This window comes from Mytilus trossulus, chromosome 6 (assembly GCF_036588685.1).
Source record: "Mytilus trossulus isolate FHL-02 chromosome 6, PNRI_Mtr1.1.1.hap1, whole genome shotgun sequence".
In the NCBI taxonomy this organism is placed as follows: Eukaryota; Metazoa; Mollusca; class Bivalvia; order Mytilida; family Mytilidae; genus Mytilus; species Mytilus trossulus.
In genome coordinates this window covers 68,818,130-68,824,800 of record NC_086378.1, presented here as the reverse complement: position 1 = coordinate 68,824,800, position 6,671 = coordinate 68,818,130, and positions in this window count along the sequence as shown.

Sequence of the window (6,671 nt, the reverse complement as noted above, 5' to 3'; positions counted from 1 at the left end):
TGAATACTATATCAATGACCACTATGGATCGATTAGTAAACTTAGAATTGAAAGTAAATACACTATTTATATATTAATGAATGTTCATAATATACAGATAAGCGCTCAAAATATTCATGTGAACTTTTTATACCTTTTCTGAAGTTCACCAGTCATTAAATCTTTTACAAAATTCATTGATTACAAAAAAAGAAGATGTGGTATGATTGCCATGTTTAGACAACTCTCCAAAAGAGACCAATATGACATAGATATTAACAACTATAGTTACCGTACGACCTTCAACAACGAGCAAAGCCCATATCGCATACTCAGCTTTAAAAGGCCCCGAACTGACAATGTAAAACAATTCAAACCAAAAAACAAGCGGCCTTATTTATGTACAAAAAAATGAACGAAAAACAAATATATAACACATAAACAAACAACAATTTACCAATGAATTACAGGCTCCTTATTTGAATGTTCATAACATACTTAATGTATGTTCATATTGAAATTGATAGACTGAAAACCAAAAAATGGGAATATTGAAAATAAAGGAGGCGGGATAAAAAAAAAAGCATTTTCCTGTCCCAAATAACCTATGACTTATAATACTTTTGCTGAAATTCTCCAGTCATTCAATAGTTTACAAAATTCTTCCAACAACACTTTACATACTTTAAACTACGCTCTGAATGCCCGTGATTTCGCGGGTGTGTTCTAGTGGAATTTATTCTTCAGAACCTAAAAATAATAGTTATTTCTTTATTATATAAAAAAAATAACCGCCAATTAACATTTAATTTTACTTTTTGGAGGGAAGCGCTTTGGAGTTTCCAACAATTTTTATTGTGTTGTTTTTATCTTCGCAATAAAATATTACTATGACATGTATTTATATATTAAAAGAGGGACGAAAGATACCAAAGGGACAGTCAAACTCATAAATCTAAAACAAACTGACAACACCATGGCTAAAAATGAAAAAGACAAATAGAAACACAATAGTACACATGACACAACATAGAAAACTAAAGAATAAACAACACGAACCCCATCAAAAACTAGGGGTGATCTCAGGTGCTCCGGAAGGTAAAGTAGATCATGCTCTACATGTGGCACCCGTCGTGTTGCTTATGTGATTACAAATCCGGTAAATAGTCTAATTCGGAAGGTCACATTCATGAAAGGGAAGGGGATTGTAGTTACGACGTAAGGAACATATTCGATATCATTTGTGAAACGGTTTTACCATAACGGTCAACCAACTCGTGATGGCGTCCGTAAAATTAAACGCGTTATAGGCAGTACATTGCATTATTCAAAATGATACATGTCTGATGGCAATTATAAACATCGCCTTTTTCATCTTTAAAGTAACGAATAGATTAACTTGTTTTTTCCGCCAAGTCTGTGTGTTAATCATTATATTGGATTAACTTTCAATTGACTCATTTTAATATCCGATTCCTTCGTTATACTTATTTATATTGTTAGTCTTGTATTATTTTTATATTAGTTTCTTGTGTGCAGTTTGGAAATTGGTATGGCGTTCATTGTCACTGAACTAGATATAGGAAGATGTGGTGTGAGTGCCAATGAGACAACTCTCCATCCAAATAACAATTTAAAAATTAAACCATTATAGGTTAAAGTACGGCAGTATATATTTGTTTAGGGGCCGGCTGAGGGACGCCTCCGGGTGCGAGAATTTCTCGCTACATTGAAGACCTGTTGGTGACCTTCTGCTGTTGTTTTTTGTTTGGTCGGGTTGTTGTATCTTTGACACATTCCCCATTTCCATTCTCAATTTTATTATATACTTTGTGGAAATGCATTCTTTATCTTATTTTTTTCGCAAAATAGATAAGATTCTATAAGCAGTTTCTGTACTTTTTATAAAATAGCTTTAAATATGATATTGGTTTTGTGTATACACTTTAAAATATTGGACGATTATTATAGTCTCAAAAAGTCTGGTCGTTGAATCGCAACATTGTTATATTTATTGTTTTACTCTTATCAGGTATACTATATGCAAAATGCAACTTATCACATAGTTTTACCTGATAGGAGTAAAACAATAAAACAAACTGGGCAATGCATATATAGAAGCAGAAACTGCTTTCTTTTCCAGGTCAACGATACCTATCCCCGATTTTTGGTAGGGTTCGTGTGCGTTATCATACAGGTCTTTGTATAGTGCTTCAATCTTTACACATTTAACATGATATTATCAGTATAACATTGCATACATGTTTAATGGTCCGTTTTTACTGAACCAGTATATATTTTTCCATAGAGGGACAAGCTGAGGCCTGGCTCTGGGTGCGGGATTTTCTCGCTCCGTTGAAGACCCGTTGATGGCTTACAGTTGTTTTCTGCTCTTTGGTCGGATGTTGTTTCTTTGACGTATTCCCCATTTCCATTCTCTAAAGATAAATGAGAGCAAGAAAATGATATATTGCACTGTGGACACGTGTTGTATATACAGCGAAAACATGTAAATATGTGGGTTTTTTTTCGTACAGCGAGAAATTGTAAACACGTGTTTTGTATACAGCGAGAAAAGCTGCTTTTTTTTGGGTATAATTGAAGAAATAACTTTGATTTTAGGTCAGAAACCTATTTTCAGTAATTAAATGAAAAAAGTCAGCACTCCTATAATCTGAATTCTCATTCTTTCGGAATGTGTAAAGATTTTTTTCTCCTTTTGAAATGATTTATAAGTGCATCCAAACAACTATCAAGTCATTATCATCTTTTAGTTTTGTCGGGAGATAATACTTCAGAACATAGAAACGCCTTACAGGATTTGGTGTCATACACAAGGTTTCTTCTTATTTAATTATCTAATACGCTATTTTCCTTTTTATATTTTTTGTTGCTATTTCTTTAATACAAATGTACTTTAATATGTTTTAAAAACATCGAAAGAAAGATATTCAGGTTTACGATATATATTGATACTTTTTGAGATGTTTGCGCATTTAAATGTTTGCAAATCATTAACATGAGCCTTGCAATAAAACTATATATAATATCGTATAATAATACTTATTAACGATTATTATAAGATCAACTCCTTTTAAGGTCAATTAAGAACATAAGTATTTTGGCAATGGACTATTATTGTACATTATTGCAGCAACCTAGATATTTATAATTAAAGGAGAATCGCGGTACAGTATTGAATAGATATAGGAAGATGTGGTGTGAGTGCCAATGAGACAACTCTCCATCCAAATAACAATTTAAAGGGTAAACCATGATACAGAGTCATTTCTTTTACATAAATAAGACCGTTAGTTTTCTCGTTTGAATTGTTCTACATTGTCTTATCGGAGCCTTTTATAGCTGACTATTCGGTATGGGCTTTTCTGATTGTTGTGGGCCGTACGGTGACCTTTACTAGTAGTTGTTAATGTCTCTGTCATTTTGGTCTTTTGTGGATAGTTATCGCATTGGCAATCACACCACATCTTCTTTTTTTATATTTGTACTTAATCGAATATTCAGAATGAGAACATGATAATGTGATTTGCATAAAAGAAATGTTTTGTTACCAGTTGTCTCATTGGCAATCAAACCCGAATTTTTTTTTACTAGTTCAATAAGTCAGAAGAATTAAAGTCAGGTGATTCAATTCTGCTGAATCCGAGATGACTTGTCGTTGCTCTTACTACTTTATGCGTCATTCTAGAAAGTAAGAAATTGCTATATTTTCATGTATTTATGTGGGTATTTTTCTCGATTTTCTTGTAATGAAAGAGGTTTTGGGGCTGAAAACAATTCCCAAACTTGTTAATACTGCATGCATATGACTGACCTACATAACTGACGAGCAAATATGTTATGTAATGTTGTCTGCTCTGTGGTCGGGTTGTTGTCGCTTTGACACATCCACCATTTCCTTTCTCAATTTTATGAACCTCTAAAGATGTTATTTTATATATGTCTATTGTGTTTTCTATTTTCTATTTCAATTGTTATGACAAAAAAAGGACATAAGCAAACTCTTCCTATTTTGGAGTGTCTTGAAAATGACTAGAGTTTAAAATGACATATGTTCTACTTTTTTCAAGGTTGGTGAATATTAGTTAGAACAATTTCTTAAAACTATAATTACATTGTAGAACACATTGAATGGTAAAAATGATCGATGAGTTAAAAATGTTGATGTTCGTGACCGCAATCTCATTTCTTAGATTAAAAGATGCTCCTTCTAATTGTCAACAATTTCTTAGACTGTGAAGGGTAGTGATTGGTATTACGTAACTATTGTGAAAAATCTGTCAGATTAGATTAAAATCTTCGTGAAATCTGCATGAATGAAATATAAATTCTAAAAGCGTTTAATGTCATGTGAAGCAAACATGTGTTTATTGACACTAAAAAGTACTTTAAATTAATGCATAAGATATATTTAACAATTGACTGATGCGAAAAGTTCGAAGGATCCATTTTTGTCCTAAAAAATTCACCGATTCGGAAAAGAAAGTGCGCATAACTGTTTTCTTATTTCTTGGCCTGTTTTCAAAACTAGGGTGTTTAGGATTTGGACAAAAAGGGTTAAGCAAAATCTACGAAAGTCGGTTGTTCTTAACTAACTTATCAGTTGTTTCCCATAGTATGTATTCCGCTTGCATCATTGTGCATACATTATAACGGAAGACAGATATTATGTCGAAATATCTTTTCTCACTCCCTCTGAAGGACACGTAATACCATTAAATCACCCTTTTGGATTGCTATTCTACTAGACCCTAAGTAAATATTATATGTAAACGAGAAAATAGATCTAATAAACATTGACCAATGAACCATGAAAATGAGGTCAAGGTCAGATGAACTATGCAAGGCAGACATGTACACTTTACAATCATTCTATACATCAAACATAGTTGACCTATTGCTTATAGTTTAAAATTAGACCAACACACAAACACTTAACACAGAGCAATGAACCGTAAAAATGAGATCAAGGTCAAATAAAATAAAAGAAGCGAGACTGACATGTACATCTTAAAATATTTCCATACATCAAATATTGTTGACCTATAGAAAAAAAAGACCAAATTCAAAAACTGAACTTTGACCACTGAACCATGAAAATAAGGTCATATAAAAAAGAAGATGTGGTATGATTGCCAATGAGACAACTATCCACAAAAGACCAAAATGACACAAACATTAACAACTAAAGGTCACCGTATGGCCTTCAACAATGAACAAAGCCCATACCGCATAGTCAGCTATAAAAGGCCCCGATAAGACAATGCAAAACAATTTAAACGAGAAAACTGACGGCCTTATTTATGTAAAAAAAATGAACGAAAAACTAAAATGTAACACATAAACAAACGACAACCACCGAATTACAGGCTCCTGACTTGGGACAGGCACATACATAAATAGTGTGGCGGAGTTAAACATGTTAGCGGGATACCAACCCTCCCCTAACCTGAGACAGTGGTATAACAGTATAAAATAAGAACGAACTATACAAATCAGTTAAAAAAAGGCTTAACTCATCAGATACACAAAAAATACAAGTGAACATGGCCGGGTACTTATATATCCCGACACAAAAAGACACAATGAACAGATCTAAGAGTACTCGCAGTTATCTGACAGCTAGTTCAAAGCCACTAACAACTAATAAAAAATCATGCCTCTAAGACTGACCTATCAATCCGTACACATCCAACATACAGATTCATCATGGTCAGTTGACTACTCCCAGCTACACCTTACAATCATTACATACACCAAATATAGTTGTTAACAGTATAAGAAAACAGACTGAACCACAAAAACTTAACTATAACCACTGAACCATGGAAATAAAGTCAAGGCCAGTTTGACATGTACCCTTTCAGTCCTTCCATACACCGAATAAACAAGACCTATTACTTACAGTATCTGAGATATGAACTTGACCACCAAAACTTAACCTTGTTCACGGATTCAGGAAATCAGATCAAGGTCAAGCGAAAACTGTTTGACAGGCATGGTGACCATCCAAGGTACGCACATACCAAATATATTTATCCTTTAACTCATAAAAAGAGAGAAATAAACATTTCAAAAAATCTATAAAAAAATTTAAATAGTCACTGAACCATGAAAAAAGGGTCAAGGACAATAAACATGTGACAGATGGATCTTCGTAACAAAGGACATCTACATACAAAGTATGAAGCATCCAGGCACGATCAAAAACCTAAAGCTTTAAGGAAGTTAAACTAAATTTTACATCGCTACCGCCGCCGGATCACTATCCCTATTTTCTGCGACAAAAGTTGAAAGTTCAACAAAAACTTCAACTGGTCTTTTTAAGAAAGTTTCAAATAAAGATCGGTTAATTTTAGTCCAAGTGTAAACGGGGGACTTATTATAATTTTATTTTGACTTTTGGTGTTGTTTAAATGACGCTTTTTCGTGGCGGTCAGTTTTTATTGATAGAAGAAGCCGGAGTGCCCGGTAAAGAACACCGACCTTCGATAGGATAACTGGCAATCCTAGTCAATTAAGAGTGGAGTCGAGTGCACCGCACGAGCCGGGTTCGAACTCACAACTCCAGTATTGAATGGCTAGTGATTACTGTAGCATTTACTTAGACCACTGGGTCACCGAGGCCCCCCTGTGTCTTAATATAAGAATGAACGTCGCATGGATCTTTC